The 26,073-nt window shown below is 36.9% G+C and overlaps 1 protein-coding gene and 1 long non-coding RNA gene across 3 annotated transcripts in view; one reads left to right on the top strand and one right to left on the bottom strand.

The window, feature by feature from the left end:
* Positions 1–26,073, bottom strand: part of KCNN2 (potassium calcium-activated channel subfamily N member 2) — a 583,536-nt gene that overhangs the window by 322,987 nt on the left and 234,476 nt on the right. For both annotated transcript variants that reach the window (XM_044925506.2, XM_044925504.2), the window contains one exon: positions 15,884–15,969. The gene's annotated coding sequence lies outside the window, so the exon portion shown is untranslated. The remainder of the gene's footprint in view (positions 1–15,883; positions 15,970–26,073) is intronic.
* The window catches only part of LOC112587942, a 65,495-nt gene that overhangs the window by 10,505 nt on the left and 28,917 nt on the right, over positions 1–26,073 (top strand). The gene's annotated exons all lie outside the window — the stretch shown is intronic.

Raw genomic sequence — 26,073 nt, forward strand, 5'->3', positions numbered from 1 at the left:
GAAAGTGAGAAGTGAAAGTGAAGTCATTCAGTCCTGTCCGACTCTCAGCGACCCCATAGACTGTAGCCTACCAGGCTCCTCCATCCATGGGATTTTCCAGGCAAGAGTACTGGAGTGGGGTTGTACTTCATATGCTAATACAGTTTATATAAATAGATTTTGCTTGTTTCACCTAAGAGATTCAAAAGTAATTCATAAGTTCTTCAATTTATCTGGACTTACATTGAGAGGAGTCTCTATGTTTAATAATTTTTTAATGAAGTAGAATTTGATCTCAGATTCATTAAACAAACATCTCAAGACTGGGATTCTCTTGTTCCAGCATAGTGTATACCTGAGATTTAAACATCTTAATCACTTAAATGAAAATGTATTTCCTTGTTTTTCATCCTTCCGCAAATTACAAACATCCATCAATGAAAACTCTAAGGTTTGGGACTTTTTTTTTTTTTTTATCATAATCACTGTCATAAGTCTCTGTCACAGAGCAAGCACTCGGTGTTTACTGAGCAAATGAATGAATCACCAAATACCCATCTGCTATGTTCCAAGAACTATGCTTCATATATGGCTGCTTGCAAACCTCACACATACATGTTTTGCTGTACATGTAAAAGGTTTCACTGTAACCTTGCAAGTTAGGAATTATAATCCTCATTTACAAAAAGGAAAGAGGTAGGTGGAGGTTAATTCAAAATGAATATACAAATGGCCAAACAAACACATGAAATTATTTTTTTAATATAAATTTATTTATTTTAATTGGAGGTTAATTACTTTACAATATTGTATTGGTTTTGCCATGAATCCACCACGGGTGTACATATCATCTCAGTGCACCAGCCCCAAGCAACCAGTATCATGCATCGAACCTGGACTGATGATTCGTTTCATATATGATATTATACATGTTTCAATGCCATCCTCCCAAATCATCCCACCCTCTCCCTCTCCCACAGAGTCCAAAAGACTGTTCTATACATCTGTGTCTCTTTTGCTGTCTCGCATACAGGGTTATCATTACCATCTTTCTAAATTCCATATATATGCGTTAGTGTACTGTATTGGTGTTTTTCTTTCTGGCTTACTTCACTCTGTATAATAGGCTCCAGTTTCATCCACCTCATTAGAACTGATTCAAATGTATTCTTTTAAGGGCTGAGTAATACTCCATTGTGTATATGTACCACTGCTTTCTTATCCATTCATCTGCTGATGGACATCGAGGTTGCTTCCATGTCCTGGCTATTATAAAGAGTGCTGCGATGAACATTGGGGTACATGTGTCTCTTTCTATTCTGGCTTCCTTGGTGTGTATGCCCAGCAGTGGGATTCCTGGGTCATAAAGCAGTTCTATTTCCAGTTTTTTAAGGAATCTCCACACTGTTCTCCATAGCGGCTGTACTAGTTTGCATTCCCACCAACAGTGTAAGAGGGTTCCCTTTTCTCCACACCCTCTCCAGCATTTATTGCTTGTAGACTTTTGGTTTTGGATAGCAGCCATTCTGACTGGAGTGAAATGATACCTCATTGTGGTTTTGATTTGCATTTCTCTGATAATGAGTGATGTTGAGCATCTTTTCATGTGTTTGTTAGCCATCTGTATATCTTCTTTGGAGAAATGTCTATTTAGTTCTTTGGCCCATTTTTTGATTGGGTCATTTATTTTTCTGGAATTGAGCTGTAGGAGTTGCTTGTATATTTTTGAGATTAGTTGTTTGTCAGTTGCTTCATTTGCTATTATTTTCTCCCATCCTGAAGGCTGTCTTTTCACATTGCTTATAGTTTCCTTTGTTGTGCAGAAACTTTTAAGTTTAATTAGGTCCCATTTGTTTATTTTTGCTTTTATTTTCAATATTCTGGGAGGTGGATCATAGAGGATCCTGCTGTGATGTATGTCGGAGAGTGTTTCGCCTATGTTCTCCTCTAAGAGTTTTTAGTTTCTGGTTTTACGTTTAGATCTTTAGTCCATTTTGAGTTTATTTTTGTGTATGGTGTTAGAAAGTGTTCTACTTTCATTCTTTTACAAGTGGTTGACCAGTTTTCCCAGCACCACATGTTAAAGAGATTGTCTTTTCTCCACTGTATATTCTTGCTTCCTTTGTCAAAGATGAGGTGTCCATAGGTGTGTGGATTTATCTCTGGGCTTTCTATTTTGTTCCATTGACCTATATTTCTGTCTTTGTGCCAGTACCATACTGTGTTGATGACTGTGGCTTTGTAGTAGAGCCTGAAGTCAGGCAGGTTGATTCCTCCAGTTCCATTCTTCTTTCTTAAGATTGCTTTGGCTATTCCAGGTTTGTTGTATTTCCATACAAATTGTGAAATTATTTGTTCTAGCTCTGCGAAGAATACCATTGGTAGCTTGATAGGGATTGCATTGAATCTGTAAATTGCTTTGGGTAGTATACTCATTTTCACTATATTGATTCTTCTGATCCATGAACATGGTATATTTCTCCATCTATTAGTGTCCTCTTTGATTCTTTCACCAGTTTTTTATAGTTTTCTATATATACGTCTTTAGTTTCTTTCAGATCAGTCGCTCAGTCGTGTCCGACTTTTTGCGACCCCATGAATCGCAGCACACCAGTCCTCCCTGTTCATCACCAACTCCCGGAGTTCACTGAGACTCACGTCCATCGAGTCAGTGATGCCATCCAGCCATCTCATCCTCTGTCGTCCCCTTCTTCTCCGGCCCCCAATCCTTCCCAGGATCAGAGTCTTTTCCAATGAGTCAACTCTTCGTATGAGGTGGCCAAAGTACTGGAGTTTCAGCTTCAGCATCATTCCTTCCAAAGAAATCCCAGGGCTGATCTCCTTCAGTTGGACCGGTTGGATCTCCTTGCAGTCCAAGGGACTCTCAAGAGTCGTCTCCAACACCACAGTTCAAAAGCATCAATTCTTCGGCATTCAGCCTTCTTCACAGTCCAACTCTCACATCCATACATGACCACAGGAAAAACGATAGCCTTGACTAGACGAACCTTTGCTGGCAAAGTAATGTCTCTGCTTTTGAATATGCTGTCTAGGTTGGTCATAACTTTCCTTCCAAGGAGTAAGTGTCTTTTAATTTCATGGCTACAGTCACCATCTGTAGTGATTTTGGAGCCCAGAAAAATAAAGTCTGACACTGTTTCCCCATCTATTTCCCATGAAGTGGTGGGACCAGATGCCATGATCTTCGTTTTCTGAATGTTGAGCTTTAAGCCAACTTTTTCACTCTCCACTTTCACTTTCATCAAGAGGCTTTTTAGTTCCTCTTCACTTTCTGCCATAAGGGTGGTGTCATCTGCATATCTGAGGTTATTGATATTTCTCCCGGCAATCTTGATTCCACTTTGTGTTTTTTCCAGTCCAGTGTTTCTCATGATGTACTCTGCATATAAGTTAAATAAACAGGGTTCAATATACAGCCTTGACGAACTCCTTTTCCTATTTGGAACCAGTCTGTTGTTCCATGTCTTAGTTTCTTTAGATAGATATATTCCTAAGTATTTTATTCTTTTCATTGCAATGGTGCATGAAATTGTTTCCTTAATTTCTCTTTCTATTTTCTCATTATTAGTGCATAGGAATGCAAGGGATTTCTGTGTGTTGATTTTATATCCTGCAACTTTACTACAGTCATTGATTAGTTCTAGTAATTTTCTGGTGGAGTCTTTAGGGTTTTCTATGTAAAGGATCATGTCATCTGCAAACAGTGAGAGTTTTACTTCTTCTTTTCCAATTTGGATTCCTTTTATTTCTTTTTCTGCTCTGATTGCTGTGGCCAAAACTTCCAAAACTATGTTGAATAGTAATGGTGAAAGTGGGCACCCTTGTCTTGTTCCTGACTTTAGGGGAAATGCTTTCAATTTTTCACCATTGAGGATAATGTTTGCTGTGGGCTTGTCATATATAGCTTTTATTATGTTGAGGTAAATTTATGAGGTAAATTTCATAAATGGATGTTGAATTTTGTTAAAGGCTTTCTCTGCATCTATTGAGATAATCATATGGTTTTTATTTTTCAATTTGTTAATGTGGTGTATTACATTGATTGATTTGCGGATATTGAAGAATCCTTGCATCCCTGGGATAAAGCCCACTTGGTCATGGTGTATGATCTTTTTAATGTGTTGTTGGATTCTGATTGCTAGAATTTTGTTAAGGATTTTTGCATCTATGTTCGTCAGTGATATTGGCCTGTAGTTTTCTTTTTTTGTGGCATCTTTGTCAGGTTTTGGTATTAGGGTGATGGTGGCCTCATAGAATGAGTTTGGAAGTTTACCTTCCTCTGCAATTTTCTGGAAGAGTTTGAGCAGAATAGGTGTTAGCTCTTCTCTAAATTTTTGGTAGAATTCAGCTGTGAAGCCGTCTGGACCTGGGCTTTTTTTTGCTGGAAGATTTCTGATTACACTTTCAATTTCCGTGCTTGTGATGGGTCTGTTAAGATTTTCTATTTCTTCCTGGTCCAGTTTTGGAAAGTTGTAATTTTCTAAGAATTTGTCTATTTCTTCCACGTTGTCCATTTTATTGGCATATAATTGCTGATAGTAGTGTCTTATGATCCTTTGTATTTCTGTGTTGTCTGTTGTGATCTCTCCAGTTTCATTTCTAATTTTATTGATTTGATTTTTCTCCCTTTGTTTCTTGATGAGTCTGGCTAATGGTTTGTCAATTTTATTTATCCTTTTAAAGAACAAGCTTTTGGCTTTGTTGATTTTTGCTATGGTCTTTTTTGTTTCTTTTGCATTTATTTCTGCCCTAATTTTTAAGATTTCTTTCCTTCTACTAACCCTGGGGTTCTTCATTTCTTCCTTTTCTAGTTGCTTTAGGTGTAGAGTTAGGTTATTTGTTTGACTTTTTTCTTGTTTCTTGAGGTATGCCTGTATTGCTATGAACTTTCCCCTTAGCACTGCTTTTACAGTGTCCCACAGGTTTTGGGTTGTTGTGTTTTCATTTTCATTCGTTTCTATGCATATTTTGATTTCTTTTATTTCTTCTTTGATTTGTTGGTTATTCAGCAGTGTGTTGTTCAGCCTCCATATGTTAGAATTTTTAATAGTTTTTCTCCTGTAATTGAGATCTAATTTTACTGCATTGTGGTCAGAAAAGATGCTTGGAATGACTTCTATTTTTTTGAATTTACCAAGGGTAGATTTATGGCCCAGGATGTGATCTATCCTGGAGAAGGTTCCGTGTGCACTTGAGAAAAAGGTGAAATTCATTGTTTTGGGGTGAAATGTCTTATAGATATCAATTAGGTCTAACTGGTCTATTGTATCATTTAAAGTTTGTGTTTCCTTGTTAATTTTTGTTTAGTTGATCTATCCATAGATGTGAGTGGGGTATTAAAGTCTCCCACTATTATTGTGTTATTGTTAATTTCCCCTTCCATACTTGTTATCATTTGTCTTACATATTGTGGTGCTCCTATGTTGGGTGCATATATATTTATAATTGTTATATCTTCTTCTTGGATTGATCCTTTGATCATTATGTAGTATCCTTCTTTGTCTCTTTTCACAGCCTTTGTTTTAAAGTCTAATTTATCAGATATGAGTATGCTCAATATTGCTCATTATTAGAGAAATACAAATCAAAACTACAATGAGGTACACCTTACAACAGTCAGAATGGCCATCATCAAAAATCTACAAATAATAAATGCTGGAAAGGATATAGAGAAAAGGGAACTCTCTTGCACTGTTGATGGGAATGTAAATTGACACAGCCATTATGGAGAACGATATGATGATTCCTTAAGAAACTAGGACTACCATATTATCCAGCAATCCCACTACTTGGCATATTCCCTAAGAAAATTATAATTCAAAAAGACACATGTACCCCAATGTTCATTGCAGCACTATTTACAATTGCCAGGGCACGGAAATAATCTAGATGTCCACTGACAGATGGATGGATAAAGAAGCAGTGGTACATATTACAATGGAATATTACTCAGCCATAAAGAAGGAACAAAATTGGGTCATTTGTAGTGATGTAGATGAACCTAGAGCCTATCATATAGAGTAAAATAGTCATAAAATGAAAACAAATATTTTATATTAACCATGTATAGGTCATCTAGAAAAATGGTACTGATGAATGTATTTGCAGAGCATGAATAGAGATGTCTCTATGTCTATAGAGAAGAGACTTCTGGACACAGTGGGGTAAGGACAAGGTGGGAAGAACTGAGAGCATTGGCATATACACACTACCATGCATAAAATAGATAGCTAGTGGGAACCTGCTGTATGAGACAGGGAGTCAACTTGGGGCTCTGTGATGATGTAAAGGGCTAGATGAGTGTGAGGAGTGGGCGGGAGGCTCAAGAGGAAGGGGATATATGTATAGGGATTGCTGATACACGTTGTTGTACAGTAGAAAAACTAACACAACATTGTAAATCAGTTCTCCTCCAATTAAAAAAGAATAAAAAGAGTATCATGCAACTTAGAATGAAAGAACTCTTTATTTTTTGGTTTCAAATTTGAACATTCTTCTACTAAGCCTATCAGAGTATTAAGGTACATATGGTAATACTGTCATTAAAATAAGAATTCTGTCAAGTTCAAGGTACAATGATCAGAGTGCTGGAGAACAGAAAGATAAATGGACATGGCCTCTGTTCTCAACAGTCTCTGATCCACTGAGAAGACAGCTGTGTAAACAACAAACGATGCTGTTATGATCAAAGCAAGATGGAGTGAGTGTGGACTGTAGTACAGGCTACTGCAGAGGCAGGAGCAAAGACAAGGTCACTTCCAAGGGAAGGAACTCAAAGGATCCTTCATGAATCAAGAAGCAGTGGAACTAGGTCTTGAAGAGTAAGTATAATTTGACAGGTAACAATATTTTCAGTAGAGGGAATAGCAGGAACAAAATTGAGGAAGTAGCAAGACACTGTGGGTTTATCCCTCACACTTGCATTCATTCATCAGTAACTTCTTGACTGCTATAAACACTGGGCATACAGCAAGTTAGACAATGCCCCTGTCTAAAAGGGCTTATATTCTCGAGGTAAACAGAGTAAAATATCAGATAAACAAATAAGTGAATGAAACTTTTCAGAGTATAAGAATTTTGAGTGAATTTAAAGTGTTTTGGACTGAGTGGTCAGGAAAAGTTTAAAGTCAAAGAAATTTAATAGCATTTGCTAAAATTAGATTCTCACATTTGACCTTGAAGTCTTTCCCTACACAAGAATAGTTGGTGAAGAATATTTATTATTAACAACAGCAACAAGAGCAAAACAGGCATGATCTTAAGAAGTACTAACCACTATGAAACATTATACAGCTATTTTAAAGAACAAATTAGAGCTCTCTTTTATAAGTCTCAAGGGATAACCATGATACACTGCTCAAATAAAGACTAAGCTTAAAAATATGATCAGATTGAGGAAAAAGTCATTTGATTATATCAAGTGTTGTGAAGGTACAGGAAAAAGTACTTTTAAGTACTGTTGACACAGTATAAATTGGCAAATTTTACTACAGAGAATTTGACAGTGTTGCTGTAGTTCATGGGGTCACAAAGATTTAGATACCACTTAGCTACTGTACAACAATCAACATTAAGAATGCTAATATAATTTGATCAAACATTTTTTTAAATGAAACACTCTAAAACATTCTTCTATACTCTGAGTTTTAAGAACATTTAACCTATGGTTTCCATTATGGTAAAACATACTTTTCAAAAAATTTAATGCATTACTATATTTACCTACTGAACAGAGCAGGAAAGATTTTTTCTTCCTCCTGTCTAGTAATCCCCACTCAAATCTCTCCCAGCTCCTGACCAACTGGCTCTTCTGTTAAAATCTTTGGGAATGTTAGTCCCAGGCTGTTATTTTTTCAATGAAGCATAATTACATAAACTTTGCTACGAGCTTTCCTGGTTCATTTGTTCCGCAGTCTATGTCCTCTTTCAATTCATTTTTCTTTTGCTAGAGCACAAGCTTAAATGCTCAGAGGATCTACAGATTAGTATGTTTCTGAGTCTTTGCATACTTGTAAATGTCTTATTTTATACTCACACTTAAATGTTAATGTGGCTGGCTATAAGATTTTATTTTCAAAATTAATTTCCCTCAGAATGTGAAATTTTGCCCCACTTGGTATTTCTCATCACATATAATGCAAATCTAATTCACAATTTTTTCTTTGTAGACACTTGGAATCTGTTTTTTTTTTTTCTTTAATATTGGTGTTCTCAAAATTTACCATTTTACATTTAGACTCCTTCATTCATTTGATAAATCTTTTTTGAGTATCTACTATGTGCCAAGCACTTGTTTAGTCTTCTAGGGATATGACTGTGAACACAATAGGCAAATTATGTGTCTTTCATTATTTAATTCACTGTAGCTTGGTGGGCCCTTTTAAATTAGTATAGTAGTCCACACTGAAAATGCTTTTTAAATAATTTATTTGGTTGTTTCTTACATTCCACCTCTCTTATTTTTTAAATTTTTATTTTCTTTGGCCACATGGCATGAGGGATCTTAGTTCCCTGACCAGGGAACAAACCCATTCCCCCTGCATTGGAAGCACCTAGTCTTAACCACTGGACCACCAAGGAAGTCCCTGCATTCTCTTTTTTATATGCTTGAAATGTTTGGAAGACAAAAATATTATGCATTTTGAACCCATTTTCCACAAAACAACTTTTTGTCATTTTTAATCTGTTTTTCCTCCATGGAGAAAAAACTTGACTTGTTAACTCGTTCTTTAGCTGTGTCTATTCTGCCTTTAAACCAACTAATCTTTAAATTTCTACCAAGGAATTTATATTGGCATAGATATTATTATTGATTCATGTTGCCGTGTTATGTCTTTTTTATTGAAGTATAATTGATTTACAATGTTATACTAGTTTCAGGTGTATAATAAAGTGATTTTTTATGATATATATGTTATATATATGATATACATGTTCTTTTTCAGATTATATTCTATCATAGGTTACTGTAAGATATTGTTCCCTGTGGTACACAGCAGGTCCTCATTGTTTATCTCTTTTCTATATAGTAGGGTGTATATGTTAATCCCAAACTCCTAATTTATTCCTCCTTCCCTTTTCCCCTATCATAGCCATAATTTTGTTTTCTAAGTCTGTAAATCTGTTTTGTAAATGAGTTCATTTATATCACTTTTTTTGATTCCACATAAAAGTGATATCATATGATATTTGTTTTTCTCGGTCTTACTTAAAATAATTAGTATTATAATCTCTAGATCCATCCATGTTGCTATATATGAATTATTTCATTCTTTTTGTGGCTGAGTAATAGCCAATGTGTGTGTATATATACTACATCTTCTTTATTCATTCAGCTGCTGATGTGCACTTAGGTTGCTTTCATGTCTTGGCTACTGTAAATGGTCTTGCTATGAACATTGGGCAAAACTACTAGAACTGATAAATGAATTCAGTAAGGTAGCAGGATATAAACTTACCATACAGAAATCTGCTGCATTTCTTTACTGTAATAAAATGCAACAGATTTCAATGAAATATCAGAAAGAGAATGCAAAAAAAAAAAAAAAAAAACAAACTTATAAAATCACATCAAAAAATAAAATACCTAGAAAAAAACCTGACCAAAGAGGTGAAAGACTTACATACTAGGAACTATTAAACATTGATAAATAATTTTGAAGATGATTCAAAGAAATGGAATGATATCTCATGCTCTTGGACTAGAAGAATTAATATGGTTAAAATGGCCATACTACCAAAGCAATCCACAGATTTAATGTAATCATTATCAAAATACCCATGACATTTATCATAGAACTAGAACAAATTATCCTAAAATTTATATGGAATCACAAAAGACCCAGAATTGGTAAAGCGCCCAGCTGGAAGCATAACCATTCCAGACTTCAGACAACACTACAAAGCTACAGTAATTAAAATGGCATAGTATTGGCACAAAAGCAGACATATAAATCAATGGAACAGAACAGATAGCCCAGAAATAAACCCACATATCTACATTCAGTTAATCTATGATAAAGGAGGCAAACCTATACAATGGAGAAAAGACATTCTCTTCAACAAGTGGTGTTTGGAAAGCTGGACAACTACATGTAAATCAACGAAACTGGAAAACTCCCTCACACCATACATGAAAATAAACTCTAAATGATTTAAATATCTAACTATAAGACATGACATCATAAAATTCCAAGAAGAGAACATAGGCAAAACATTTTTGGACATATCACAGCAAAATCTTCTTAGATCTATCTCCCAAGATAAAAAATAAACAAATGGGACCTAATCAAATGTAAAAGCTTTCACACATCAAAGGAAACCATCAACAAAATGGAAAGATGACCTATGGAACGGGAGAAAATATTTGCAAAAGATGCAACTGACAAGGGGTCAATATCCAAAATAAACAAACAGCTCATACAACTCAATATCAAAAAAACAAACAACTCAATCAAAATTGGGAACATGTGAATAAACATGTCTACAAAGAAGATATACAGATGGCGAACAGGCACATGAGAAGATACTCAACACTTCTCATTATCAGAGAAGTGTAAGTCAAAACCACCATGAGGTATCACCCAACAGTGCTCAGAACAGTTATCATCCAAAAGGCTACAAATGATAAATGCTGGAGAGGGGTGTAGAGAAAAGGGAACCCTTCCACATTGTTGCTGGGAATGTAAATTAGTACAGCCACTATGGAGACCAGTTATGAGGGTTCCTTAAATTGAGGGGTAAAATAAATAAAAATAGAGTTACCATATGATCTTATAATCCCAGCCCTGGACATATTTCTTCAGAATAGAAGAAAATTCTACTTTATGTAATGATACATGCACCTCAACATTAACTCGTTCTTTAGCTGTGTCTATTCAGCCTTGAAGAGAACTAAGATCTTAAGATTTCTATCAAAATACTTACATTGGTATAAATACTGTTGCTGATTCATGTTGTTCTGTATGAATTAAATTCATCTGCTTCCTTTTTCCCCCATATGCATTATCCTGAATTACAGTTTTATAAAACAATTAAGATTATTTTAAAATTATCAATGATTTATAATTACCAAGGCATTTGTTTTTCTTCTGATAATAGCCTTTAAAAAAATAGATATCATATCTTCAATATCCATTATAGTTCCTTTATTATTTTTCTTTGTCTACTCAAATAACTAAATTTTCAGGGGTAGTCATCTTTGTGAATTTGGTGACTTCCTTTCATAGTGACAGACCTTCTCATGCAATTCTTTATTGTCTATTCATCTTTGTATTTCAGAGTCACTGTTTGATCTTTTTCTTTCTTGGATAGTTTCCTCGGGTGTTTGTAGGAAAGGAACAGGGCATGTTTTGTAGGTGACTTTGTAGCTATTCTTCTACTCTCTGACCCAATGCTCCTTCCAGGGGTCATTAACCATATGAGGGACTTCCTCTGTGGCCCATAGCCTACACCGATCCCTTTATGTTGGCAGCAAACTGATACTGTCCCTGCTAGCCCCTTTGCAGATAAAGGGGTGGGGGCGCTGATTGGTTTTCCTCCTCAGAAAGAAATAACCCTATTATTCATCCCAATATTCAGAAGCCTGATCTGCTTCTCATATTCATTGACTTTTAGGTTCCAGCTCCCTCGGAACCACTCCCACATCTGCAGTGACATTCTCCAGCTTTCTTTTGGGATGTGCCTTTCCATCAGAATTCTTTTTTCCCCCTCTTTCTTTCTGTCATGAATTATTATTATTTTATAACATAATTAAGATTTTTAAAAACACCTCTTCAGCTATTTTAAGAAATTTGGGAAAGCACAAGCATATGTTGAGCCAACCATATTTATCCAACTAATTTCTTTTCAGACTCCACTTAATTAATTGAGCAAGAAAAATATTTTCTGGAAAAAAAATGATTATTTTTACTTAAAATACAAAGGTCAAAAGTATTATCTTTCATGAAATAATCATATAGATGATAAGAAAGACAGGTCAGTTTTATTTTATTTTGTTTTCTCCTATGCTCATTATTAAACTGTTACCTCTTAGCTTCAGGTCCACTCTTTTTTTTTTTTTTTTAATAATTAACAATACTATATTGTATATTTTAAAGTTGTTAAGAGAACAGATCCTAAAAGTTCTCATCACAAGAAAAAAATTGTAAGCATATGGTGATGGATGTTACCCAGACTTAACTGTGGCAGGTCCACTCTTGTATTCTTCACTTTTTGTGCTTCTGGGAGGAGCAGGGAGGTGGTGCAAACCATTTCTATTTGGCTAGTGGGATCAGTGTTAGGTTCTGACAATAGGGGGCACTAGAGAAAGAGTAGACAGGATAAAAGAAGGATAAAGAATGAACACTGTCCTTCTAGGTTATTTCCTGTTCCTGTTTTGATTCCTTTTACTCTCATTCAGTTCAGTTCAGTCGCTCAGTCGTGTCCGACTCTTTGCGACCCCATGAATTGCAGCACGCCAGGCCTCCCTGTCCATCACCAACTCCTGGAGTTCACTCAGACTCACGTCCATCGAGTCAGTGATGCCATCCAGCCATCTCATCCTCTGTCGTCGCCTTCTTCTCCTGCCCCCAATCCTTCCCAGGATCAGAGTCTTTTCCAATGAGTCAACTCTTCGCATGAGGTGGCCAAAGTACTAGAGTTTCAGCTTTAGCATCATTCCTTCCAAAGAAATCCCAGGGCTGATCTCCTTCAGAACGGACTGGTTGGATCTCCTTGCAGTCCAAGGGACTCTCAAGAGTCTTCTCCAACACCACAGTTCAAAAGCATCAATTCTTCAGTGCTCAGCTTTCTTCACAGTCCAACTCTCGCATCCATACATGACCACAGGAAAAACCATAGCCTTGACTAGATGGACCTTTGTTCACAAAGTAATGTCTCTGCTTTTCAATATGCTATCTAGGTTGGTCATAACTTTTCTTCCAAGGAGTAAGCGTCTTTTAATTTCATGGCTGCAGTCACCATCTGCAGTGATTTTGGAGCCCCCAAAAATAAACTCTGACACTGTTTCCACTGTTTCCCCATCTATTTCCCATGAAGTGATGGGACCAGATGCCATGATCTCTGTTCTCTGAATGTTGAGCTTTAAGCCAACTTTTTCACTCTCCTCTTTCACTTTCCTCAAGAGGCTTTATAGTTCCTCTTCACTTTCTGTCATAAGGGTGATGTCATCTGCATATCTGAGATTATTGATATTTCTCCTGGCAATCTTGATTCCAGCTTGTGCTTCTTCCAGCCCAGCATTTCTCATGATGTACTCTGCATAGAAGTTATTACCATCCAACAAAGAGGCACCTTTGGCTGGTTATTCCAGTAGTATAGCTGATTCCAGTAGCATTGGCAGGACCCACCTCACTGTGGTTTCTCGCTGGCCCCAGATGCAGCCAGCTGGTACCCCCTCCATAAAGGTCGCGCTCCCACACTTGTGCAGCACCTCAGTGCCTTTCCCAAGGCTCTAACACAGCTTGGCCCCACCCTCTCAGAAGTCTGAGCCCAAGCTCTGTGTGTTCCTCAGCCAAAATTTTAATTTTTGATAATTCTAAGCTGTTCCCTTAACTTTCTCAGCTCTAGGGACAGTCTATGAAATCTTAGTGTTCCTTTTGCCAGATGTCCAATTCCTGGATGACCATGTTTTATATTAAATTCTCCTGTTAAAATTACTTCTATCACCTAAGTAGACTCTGAATAATATACTTCCCTACTTACCATGGCTGTTTTCAAATTCTCAGTGAGCCTTCTGTCTTACTGTTAAAATAACCACTGATTTCATTGCAGGTGAAAAATATTGTATATTATGTACTTAATTGAAACACTGCAAAATACAGTTAAAGGAAAATGGACATGGTCCCCTCTGTCTCATAATTTCAAAGAAATGAGTTTGAAAAGGTAAACAAAAGCATTTCCATAAAATTTTTCTCTAAAGTTTTTCTGAAGCCCCAAACTTTATGTCTTTGGAAATCTTTTCATCACAGTAAATAAGAGTTATTTTTCTATCCTAAACTAGGAAAATGTTAATGTCAAATGGATGCTATCAATTGAAGTATAATTGTTTTTATATTTCTTTAACTCTTGATCTATATTATACATTTTCTTTTAAATAGGTAGCAAAAAGAGAGCAAAAACTGATTAGATATTTAACAGGTGTATGTTCAAAGGATATGAACTTGGGCAAACTCTACGAGATGGCAAGGGACAGGGAGGCCTGGCGGGTTGCAGTCTATGGGGTTGCAAAGAGTCAGACACAGCATAGCGACTGAACAACAACAGGTTTCTGTTTTATTTTTGTAAAAAATAAGTGGATGCTAACTAGCTATTAGTAGTCTGAAAGATGGTAGGTGTGAAAACAGAAAAGACTTCAACATGAATGAGGCCTGGCTTTTATCCTGATGCTAGATCAGCAACTCAATTTTAGCCGGCAGCCACATAACAAGTTTTAAGAATCAAAAACCCCAGATGATGAAACAACACAACATATACAAGACCTGGACTTTTCCATAGCTGGCTCACCAAGAAGTACCAAATAATACAGATCTGGGGACTAGACCCACCTGCCTCATGAAAAGTCTGGCTTTTAACAATGTGTCACACACCCTTGGCAAACATGAGCATATGGACAAAAGCCCTTTCTAAGGTAATCATAAAATTAAGTAAGGGACCTTGACTGTTAGTGCTGGTACCTTAAATATACCCAACTACTGATTGGCAAGCTGGGTATGGAGCAAAAGTGTAAGGAAATGACCATCACTCTGCCAAGATGATGATCTGATCACCAGATTGGAGCTGCCAGGCCATTTCAGAGATTTCCCTAAAGAAATACTAGGGCAGCACACAGCCTGGACAGAAAGTGCTTCTGGAATGATGGTGAGGACCTTGTCTGCCTTTTTTATGGAAAAATAACTGGGTGACGTATCCTGAAAGAATACTTTAAGAATTTATCTTTAAAATACCTACCTCCTTTCCAATCAAGAACCAGATTTTCATTGTTGCTCAGATAAAAGTCAAGATTTTTTTAAACCTAAGATTTATTTAAGACCTAAAAGAGAACTCTCAGAAAACTGTCTCCCCCAAAATTATTCTTTGCCAAAAGTTCTTGAAAAATGTAGACTTTGTAACATGTTTTAACTATAGCTTCATTTTTATCACTGTCTTCTGAGAAAAACAAACTAAGGATATGAACCTCTGATCACTAATCTTAGCACGGGCTGGAAAAGAGAATATATTATTCACTCAATAAATAAATTGATCACCTTTTACATGAGAGGAACTTATCTAAGCACTAGGTAAGCCTACCCAAGGCTTATAAAGACAAATACTTTCTGGTTTTCATCCTCTTATATTATTTAAATAGCAACTGTTTTCCTTTTCTTAGTGTAGTGGTAGTTAGCTAGCAGGAGAAACAGACACGTAATGGTCAATAAAGAGCAAGTCACTATACTGAAAATAGTTGAAACACAGGCAGAGAGGAGGGTGTAACTGAAGTAAACTCAGCTAAGTTTAACATTTTTTTTTCTCAATAAGACTCTGTGAGAGAGGGAGAGGGTGGGAAGATTTGGGAGAATGGCATTGAAACATGTAAAATATCATGTATGAAACGAGTTGCCGGTCCAGGTTCGATGCATGATACTGGATGCTTGGGACTGGTGCACTGGGACGACCCAGAGGGATGGTATGGGGAGAGAGGAGGGAGGAGGGTTCAGGATGGGGAACACATGTATACCTGTGGCGGATTCATTTTGATATTTGGCAAAACTAATACAATTATGTAAAATTTAAAAATAAAATAAAATTAAAACATAATAAAAAAATATATATATATATCCCTTAAAAAAAAAAAGAAAAAAAAATACCGTGTTACATTAGAACTAAATGTACATGTTTTACTCACTGTTGTTGCTTATATCCCACTCCATTCCTTAGATTCACTTATTCTTTTGCTGGAGTCCATCCTTTTGTAGTTCTCTCAGCAAGAATCTGTAAGAGATAAATTCTATTAGATGTTGCCCAACACTATTTATGGGCTTTCATGGTGGCTCAGATGGTAAAGACTCAGCCTTTATATGTAGGATACCCTGGTTCAACTGCTGGGTCAGGAAGATCCCCTGGAGAAGAAAATGGCAACCCACTCCAGTATTCTTGCCAGGGAAATCTTACGGGCAGAGGAGCCTGGCAGGCTAAAGGCCATGGGGTCACAAAGAGTCAGACACAACTGAGCAACTAACACTAAAACTATTTCATCCTTACTTCTGAATGACAATTTTAGTTGCTATACCATGCCTCAGGATGTGAATCCTTTTCCCTCAGCATTTAAAGAGTTTTATTCCACTGACTTCAAGCACACATTATCATACACATATGGGGGAAAAAAAAAAAAAAAACTACCACACAATCGCACTCATCTGACATGCCAGCAAAGTAATGCTCAAAATCCTCCTAGTCAGACTTCAACAGTAAGTGAACTGTAAAATTCCATATGTTCAAACTGGGTTTAGAAAAGGCAGAGGAATGAAAGGTCAAATTGGCAATATCTGTTGGGTCATAGAAAAAGCAAGAGAGTTCCAGAAAAACATCTACTTCTGCTTTATTGACTATGCCAAAGACTTTGACTGTGTGGATAACAACAAACTGTGGAAAATTCTGAAAGAGATGGAAATACCAGACCACCTGACCTGCTTCTGAGAAATCTGTATGCAGGTCAAGAAGCAACAGTTAGATCTGGACATGGAACAACAGACTGGTTCTAAATCGGGAAAGGAGTTCGTCAAGGCTGCATATTGTCACCCTGCTTATTTAACTTATATGCAGAATACATCACACAAAATGCAGGGCTGGATGAAGCACAAGCTGGAATCAAGATTGCCAAGAGAAATATCAATAACCTCAGATATGCAGGTTATGATAACCACGCTTATGTTAGAAAGCGAAGAAGAACTAAAGAGCCTCTTGATGAAAGTCAAAGAGGAGAGTGAAAAAGTTGGCTTAAAGCTCAACATTCAGAAAACTAAGATCATGGTATCTGGTCCCATCACTTCATGGCAAATAGATGGGAAAACAATGGAAACAGTGACAGAATTTATTTTGGGGAGCTCCAGAATCACTGCAGTTGGTGACTGCAGCCATGAAGTTAAAAGACGCTTACTCCTTGGAAGAAAAGCTATGACCAATCTAGACAGCATATTAAAAAGCAGAGACATTACTTTGCCAACAAAGGTGCATTTGACAGTCAAGGCTATGGTTTTTCCAGTAGTCATGTATGGATGTGAGAGTTGAACTATAAAGAAAGCTGAGTGCTGAAGAATTGATGCTTTTAAACTGTGGTGTTGGAGAACAGGGTCTTTGAACAGGGTGTTCTTGCCCTTTTCAAAGGAATATGGCTAGGGGAGCAACTAGAGGCAAAACCTAGGCCATGGGCTCCTCATCCAATCATGAAATTAATGGACAGTATGGACAGAAGGAACTGTTTTCTATTTCATCCAAAAGTGTCATACAGGGTGGCAGTGTTGCTATACTGTATTTAGGACTGACTGAACTTTTATTTCTAATATTTACCAAGAAGACACTGTCTCATTTCTTAAAATCTAGCCTCTTTCCCATTGCCACATTTCTTATTTTTGGAACATATATTAGGTATATGTTAGAATTTCTCAATCTATTTTATGATTTAGGTCTTTAATTTCATTTTCACTTTTTTCTCAAACTTTCAGAGTTTTGCTCTGGTCTTCAACTGATTATCTCTTTGATTACGTTCATCTATTAATTAAAACATGACAGTAATTTTCAATTCCGGAATCTCTAATTTGTTCTGTTTTGTTTTCCCTATTCTTGAGTCACATCTGTCTGTAATTCATAATTACCTTTTCTTATTTTATAAGTATAACTTATTCCTTTATCAGGCCTCCCAGGTGGCACAAGTGGTAAAGAACCTGTCTGCCAACACATAAGAGATACAAGTTCAATCCCTGAGTCTGGAAGATCTGGAGAAGGGCATGGCCACCCACTCCAGTATCCTTGCCTGGAGAATCCCATGGAAAGGGATTGCACAAAGTCAGGCACGACTGAAGAGACTTAGCATGCAAGCACATATGAATTCCTGTATCCCTTTTAAGATTTCAAAGATACTTGTTTTTTTAAAATCTGTTTTGGAAGATTGCCTTAATATATGTATTTCACTGAATGACAGTTCACCTGCTTACTGAGTTTATCAGCCACCTTTCATGAAGTTTTGTTTTCCTCTTCTTGGGTAAGACTCCTCTCTCCTTTTGCTCATTGTCATAGTGATGGAGCATCTAAGTACTACATCTGAATACTAGAGCGGGTAGCCTTTCCCTTCTCCAGGGGATCCTCCCATCCCAGGGTTTGAACCCAGGTCTCCCGCATTGCAGGTGGAATCTTTACCAACTGAGCCACCAGGGAAGCTCCATATACTTCAAGTATATGTTTAAAATATTTTGTCCAATATTGTTAGATTGAAGAAGGTGGATAATACATCACTCAACAACACCATTTTAATCAGAATATAGATTTCTAATCTATTATTTGTTAGACCAGGAGGTACTCAAAAATATTTTATCTATTTGCAAAGTTAGCATTCGGAACTTTTTCTGAAAGACCAATGTTTCTAATTACACAGTTCAGAGATTGGCAAGCTGTGGCCTAATCCAAATTGCCACTTCATTTTTAAGGATCATCAGCTGGCAATTGTTTTCACATTTTTGAGGAATTGTCAAAAAAAAAAAAGTATGTACACTAAAGACCATACTTTACCCTTTACAAAAAATGTTTGCTGACCCTGAAACAGTCTATATTTGATGCAAACCCAGTGATTTTGTTCCCTGGTTGTTTTTTTAAAAGACACAATTTAGAATTTTAGGTTCACAGGAAAATTGAGTGGAAGGTACAGATATTTTCCATAGACTCCCCACTGCAACACATGCATAGTCTCCCTCAATATCAATATACTCACTGGAGTGGTGGACAAATGTATAGTGATACGCATGCATCGTCACAGGATTATACACAGCAGTTTCACTGCCCTAAAAATCTTCTGTGCTCTACCTATTCATCCCTCTCTTCCCACTGGAAACCACTGATCTTTTTACTGTCTCCATAGTTTTGCCTTTTCCAGAATGTCATATAGCTGGAATCCTACATTATGCAGCCTTTTCAGACTTATTTCACTTAGTAATATACCTTTAGGGTTCCTCCATTTCTTGTCATGGCTTGATAGTTCATTTATTTGCAGCACTGAATAATATTCTATTGTAAGAACCACAATTTATTTATCCATTCATTTTGGAAGGACCTCTAGGTTGCTTCAAAGTTTCAGCAGTTGTAAAACTGCTCTGAACACCTGTGTGCAGGATTTTGTGTGGATGTGTTTTCAACTCCTTTGGTAAATACCAAGGAGTGTAATTGCTGAATCACATGGTAAGAATATATTTAGTTTTCTGTAAGAAACCAACAAACTCTTTTCCAAAGTTGCTGCACTGTTTTGCATTCCCACCAGCAATGCATGAGAATTCTGGTTGCTCTATGTCCTCTTCAGATTTAGATGTCCAGCTTTAGGTTCTGGATTTTGACCATTTAACAGATGTGAAATGGTATTTCATTGTTTTAATATGCATTTACCTGATGACATATGATGTTGAATATTTTTTTCACATGCTTAGTTGACATCTGTTCCTTCTTTGGTAAGGCATCTATTAAAGTCTTTGGCCTTTTTAAAAATCAGATTGTTGGATCTTATTGTTCAATTTTAATATACTTTGTATGTTATGGGTGGCTTCCCAGGTGGAACAGTGGAAAAAAATCCACCCGCCAATGAAGGAGATCCAAGAGATGTGTGTTTGAAACCTGGGTTGGGAAGACCCCTTGAAGTAGGAAATGGCAGCCCACTCCAGTATTTTTGTCTGGAAAATTCCATGGACAGAGGAGCCTGGCAGCTACAGTCGAGGGGGTCAGAGAGCATCAACATGACTGACTTAGCAGAGATATTTTGGATAATATTTGCTTATCAGACATGTCTTTTGCAGATATTTTCTCCTGGTTTGTGGCTTATCTTTTCATTCTCTTCATAGTGTCTTTCACAGAGCAGGAAAAAAATTTAATTTCAATGACATCCAACTTATCAATTCTTTATGAATTGTCCTTTGATATTATATCTAAAACTTAAGGCCATCTAGATTTTCATATGTTATCTCTAGGATATTTATAGTTTTGCATTTTACATTTAGGTCTATGATCCATTTTGAATTAATTTTGTGAGGGACATAAGGACAAGTCTTGATTTATTTATTTTTTTAATTATGCATTTTTAAAATTTATTTAATTTAATTAGAGGCTAATTACTTTATAATATTGTATTGGTTTTGCCATACATGAATATGATCCGCCACGGCTGTACACGTGTTCTCAATCCTGAACCCCCCTCCCACCTCCCTCCGCATACCATCCCTCTGGGTCATCCCAGTGCACCAGCCCCAAGCATCCGGTATCCTTCATCAAATCTGGACTGGCAATTCGTTTCTTATATCATGGTATACATGTTTCAATGCCAATCTCCCAAATTATGCCCCACCCCACAGAGTACAAAAGACTGTTCTATACATCTGTGTCTCTTTTGCTGTCTCGCATACAGGGTTGTCGTTACCATCTTTCTAAATTCCATATATATGTGTTAGTATACTGTATTCCATATATATGCGTTAGTATACTGTATTGGTGCTTTTCTTTCTGGCTTACTTCACTCTGTATAATAGGCTCCAGTTTCATCCACCTCATTAGAACTGATTCAAATGAATTCTTTTTAATGGCTGAGTAATACTCCATTGTGTATATGTACCACAGCTTTCTTATCCATTCATCTACTGATGGATATCGAGGTTGCTTCCATGTCCTGGCTATTATAAACAGTGCTGCGATGAACATTGGGGTACATGTGTCTCTTTCAATTCTGGTTTCCTCGGTGTGTATGCCCAGCAGTGGGATTGCTGGGTCATATGGCAGTTCTATTTCAGTTTTTTAAGGAATCTCCACACTGTTCTCCATAGTGGCTGTACTAGTTTGCCTTCCCACCAACAGTGCAAGAGGGTTCCCTTTTCTCCACATCCTCTCCAGCATTTATTGCTTGTAGACTTTTGGATCACAGCCATTCTGACTAGCGTGAAATGGTACCTCATTGTGGTTTTGATTTGCATTTCTCTGATAATGAGTGATGTTGAGCACCTTTTCATGTATTTGTTAGCCATCTGTATGTCTTCTTTGGAGAAATGTCTATTTAGTTCTTCGGCCCATTTTTTGATTGGGTCGTTTATTTTTCTGGAATTGAGCTGCAGGAGTTGCTTATATATTTTTGAGATTAGTTGTTTGTCAGTTGCTTCATTTGCTATTATTTTCTCCCATTCTGAAGGCTCTTTTCACCTTGCTTATAGTTTCTTTTGTTGTGCAGAAGCTTTTAAGTTTAATTAGATCCCATTTGTTTATTCTTGCTTTTATTTCCAATATTATGGGAAGTGGGTCATAGAGGATCCTGCTGTGATGTATGTCGGAGAGTGTTTTGCCTATGTTCTCCTCTAGGAGTTTTATAGTTTCTTGTCTTACGTTTAGATCTTTAATCCATTTTGAGTTTATTTTTGTGTATGGTGTTAGAAAGTGTTCTACTTTCATTCTTTTACAAGTGGTTGACCAGTTTTCGCAGCACCACTTGTTAAAGAGATTGTCTTTTCGCCATTGTATATTCTTGACTCCTTTGTCAAAGATAAGGTGTCCATAGGTGTGTGGGTTTATCTCTGGGCTTTCTATTTTGTTCCACTGATCTATATTTCTGTCTTTGTGCCAGTACCATACTGTCTTGATGACTGTGGCTTTGTAGTATAGCCTGAAGTCAAGCAGGTTGATTCCTCCAGTTCCATTCTTCTTTCTCAAGTTTGCTTTGGCTATTCGAGGTTTTTTGTATTTCCATACAAATTGTGAAATTATTTGTTCTAGCTCTGTGAAGAATACTGTGGGTAGCTTGATAGGGATTGCATTGAATCTATAGATTGCTTTGGGTAGTATACTCATTTTCACTATATTGATTCTTCTGATCCATAAACATGGTATATTTCTCCATTTATTAGTGTCCTCTTTGATTTCTTTCACCAGTGTTTTATAGTTTTCTGAATATAGGTCTTCAGTTTCTTTAGGTAGATATATTCCTAAGTATTTTATTTTTTGCCTGTGGATGTCCAGTTGTTCTAGTACCTTTTGTTGAAAGACTGTCTTTTCTCCATTGTATTACCTTTGCTCTTTTGTAAAAGATCAGTTGACTGAATTTACAGCGGGGGCTGTTTCTGGGCTCTCCATTTTGTTCAATTGATCTATTTGTCAATTCTTTCACCAATATCACACTTTCTCAATCAATGTAGCTTGTAGGAAATTCTTGAAGCCAGGTAATGTCAGTCCTCCAACTTTGATCTTTCCTTCAATGTTCTGTTGACTGTTCGGGGTCTTTTACCTTTCTGTATAAGCTTTACAGTCAGTTTGTCAATATCCACAAAATGACTTCCTGTGATTTTTATTAGAATTGCATTGAATCCAAAAATCAAGTTAGGAAGAACTGACATCTTCACAATACTGAGTTTTCCCACCAATAAGCATTGATTCTTTCTAAATTTATTCTTTGATTTCTTTCATCAGAGTTTTTTAGTTTTCTTCATATAGATATTGCACATATTTTATTGTTTTATTTCTAATTATATACATATAATATAATGTATTATATTATAATAATATAATAAAATGTAAAATATAATAATTTCTTAATACTTATTTCTAAGTATTTAGTATTGGGGGGAGCTAAGGTATATGGTATTTAGTTTTTAATTTCAAATTCTACTTGTTCACTGCAGGTATACAGAAAAGCAATTTACTTTTGTATATCAACCTAGTATTCTACAAACTTGCTCATTAATTTAGGTGCTGTAAGTGGTTCTGGATAGTCTTTATTAAATTGAGGAAGTTTTCCGCTTTTCCGAGTTTAATCAGAAATTTATTGAGTTGATGTTGAATATTGTCTAAAGTTCGTTCTGCATCTATTGATAGCATCTTAATGATTTTATTTAAAAAATCTGGAGTGATGCTCAGGAATTTATCTTTTTGATTAGAACCTCAAATCATTCTGATTCGTCTGAGACACCCTGTCCTAAGGAGTTAATACATCATACTGGCTTTGGGGACACTTTGAGATCTGCCAAATTAAATCTTCCAAAAATGATTACAATTGCATCTAAGCAGTTGAGCATTGTCACGGATTACAGAGTCATGTGCTAATAGTCAAGCATTCCCTATATATAGGTGCAGTCTCTTTTCTCTGACCAAAACTAAGAAAATAAGTTACTGTTTTTTATTTTTTCTCACACTGTTGAAATTTTAAACTATTTTCTTTTCTTGGTGTAACAATAGTAGACTGAAGAGAGAAAGGGGAAGTTACTGGCTGAAACAAATGAGTCACTAAATCAAGAATGTTTGAAAACCACAGACAGAGAGGAGAATCCCAGTTGAAGTGAATCCATTAGACCTAACTTAACATTCCTTTCAATAAACTAACTAAGTTCTATATTAAAATTAAAAAGAACCAAAAGCTACATTTGCCCAATTATAGTTTGGATAGCAGCCTAGTTAATAAACATGCTTCCAATTCTAGATGATGGAACCCTGAATCTTGTTTATTTCTTAGTCTAATTCTAGGCATTAAAAACTCCTGAAAATTTTCAGCCCAAACAGAATTATTTCAGGGCAAATTTACATCCCTTTTCTAACATAAAGGGGCAAGAAAGCTTCTAAAATTGCTTACAGAGCTAGTTTTCAAATATGTGAAGGCCATGGGTGACTTTTAGTTGGCGATGAGAAAACGTCCTTAACGCCTTTCCCTCCTTGGAGGCAGGGTGGGGCTGGGGGTGGGGGGCAGGGTGTGTGTGTGTCCCCCGACCCCCAGGAACTAACTGTGCAGAAACACAGGTGGACGTTTTCATAGGCAGAGAGAGTGGCTCAAGGAAGGAATGTAAAAGGAGGTCTCCTAACAGTTTCCTGTCTGGGGTTCTAATCTGATTTGTTGCTACAAACGTAGTGACAGCACCTGACTATTTTAAAGCCTGGAGACAGCATGATCCCTTCCCATCTTAGTCTCCATCCACAATCCTGCTGAAAGTGTTTTGTGTTACAGAACCTAAGGAATATGTTTCACAGAGAAGAAAGAAAAGTAACTCTCCTTTGCTATTCTTTATCTAGCTACTGATTTCTCTCTCACAGCTGAATATAAAGTATATTTTCCACTTAAAAAAAAATCACCCGTTAGAAATTTTATTCTTATTCATTGTGGCAGAGAAGATAAAAAGTGATTAGAATTTCTATCCTGAGGCTGGGATCCTGGTTACAGCTGACAAGTCTGTACTCCAGTAGAAATAAACTCTTAAATGATTGTTGCCTTGCTGGTTTCCTGTACAACACAACCCGTGAACCTAGTTCTTTAGAAAAACTGAAATATTTCATTAATTCTATCCAAGTTACACTCTTGGCAAAGCAAAACTGTCCTGTCATCAAACAAGGACATTTCTCCTCCTTCTCAGGCTCTAGATTATATGGAGGCAATAAGTAAGACTTCTCTCTGATCTTGGTTTCAAATGAAAAAGAGGAGCCATGATGTCTGGTATCAGTCATTCAGAAATGATGATGCCACCTGTTTCTCATTACCAAAATCACAAGGCTATAGCCTAAAAGTCGCTGATGATTTTACTAACTCCTTTTGATTACCATTGAGGTTGCTCTTAATTTTTCCAGATAAACTTTGTGTGTGTGTTTCTGTGTTTGCTTTTGAGGTGTTAGAGGACTGCAAAGCTCTCAGGTGGAGCTTCACCTCATGCAAATGACAACTGGTGATTTTGGTGCCATTAGTCCATTTTTATGATTCATCCTTGAAAGTAAGCATCTGAGGCAACAGAGCAACGAGCACTGAAAGAGCCTGCCCAGGTTGTGGATGGTGTTGTCGCTTAGTCACTCAATCGTATCCGACTCTTTGTGACACCAAGGACTGCAGCCCACCAGGCTCCTCTGTCCGTGGAATTCCCCAGGCAAGAATACTGGAGTGGGTTGCCATTTCCTTCTCCAGGGCATCTTCCCAAGTGAGGGGTTGAACTCGTGTCTCCATGGTTACTGCACTGCGGGTGGACTCTTTACCACTGCACCACCTGTGGGGAATCCCTCATCTCTTCCTCAAGCACCTTTGCTACTAGTATTGGCCCTGACTTCTGTCACCCTCTATCTCCCTTTAGTAAAGTTCTAGTATCTGACCAACTCATTTGAGGCTTTGAAATGACCATGCATTTTTTGACTCTCTGCCTAATAGCAAGAGTGTAATAATCTCTCTGGCTGCAGCAGAACTTAGTTTCATTACAATGTGTTCATTACTTCTACTTTTTAAAAATTATCTAAGGCAGGGATCCCCAACCTCCAGGATCTAATGCCTGATGATCTGAAGTGGAGCTGATATAATAGTAATAGAAATAAAGTGCACAATACATGTAATGTGTTTGAAGCATCCCAAAATCATCCCCCACCGCCAGATCCATGGAAAAACTGTCTTCCGTGAAACTAGTCCTTGCCGCCAAAAAGGATGGGGACTGCTGATATAAGGCAAAGATGAACAAACTACTGCCCACAGGCCAAATTCAGGCCACCACCTATTTACGTAAACAGCTTTACTGGAACACAACCACACTCATTCTTTACACATTTTCCTAGGGCTGTTTTCTTATGACAATAGCAGAGTTGAGTAATTGCAATAGAGACCATATGGTAAACAAAACTTAAAATATTTACTATGCCTTTATAAAGAATGTTCACAGACTCCTGATTGAGGGTACTGACACTACTTAGTGTTTTCTCTTACTTTCTGGGTGACCTTTTGATAACTCAGCTTTCTCATCTGTAAATTGGGGATAGAAATAGACCTCACTCACAGGAGTGTGAGGAAACGAGGTGCTGTATGGAAATATTCAGTAACTGTTAGTATTGTTGGGATTTGCTGTCTTATTTAAAGTTACC

The sequence above is a fragment of the Bubalus bubalis genome, chromosome 11 (assembly GCF_019923935.1).
Source record: "Bubalus bubalis isolate 160015118507 breed Murrah chromosome 11, NDDB_SH_1, whole genome shotgun sequence".
Classification (NCBI taxonomy): domain Eukaryota; kingdom Metazoa; phylum Chordata; class Mammalia; order Artiodactyla; family Bovidae; genus Bubalus; species Bubalus bubalis.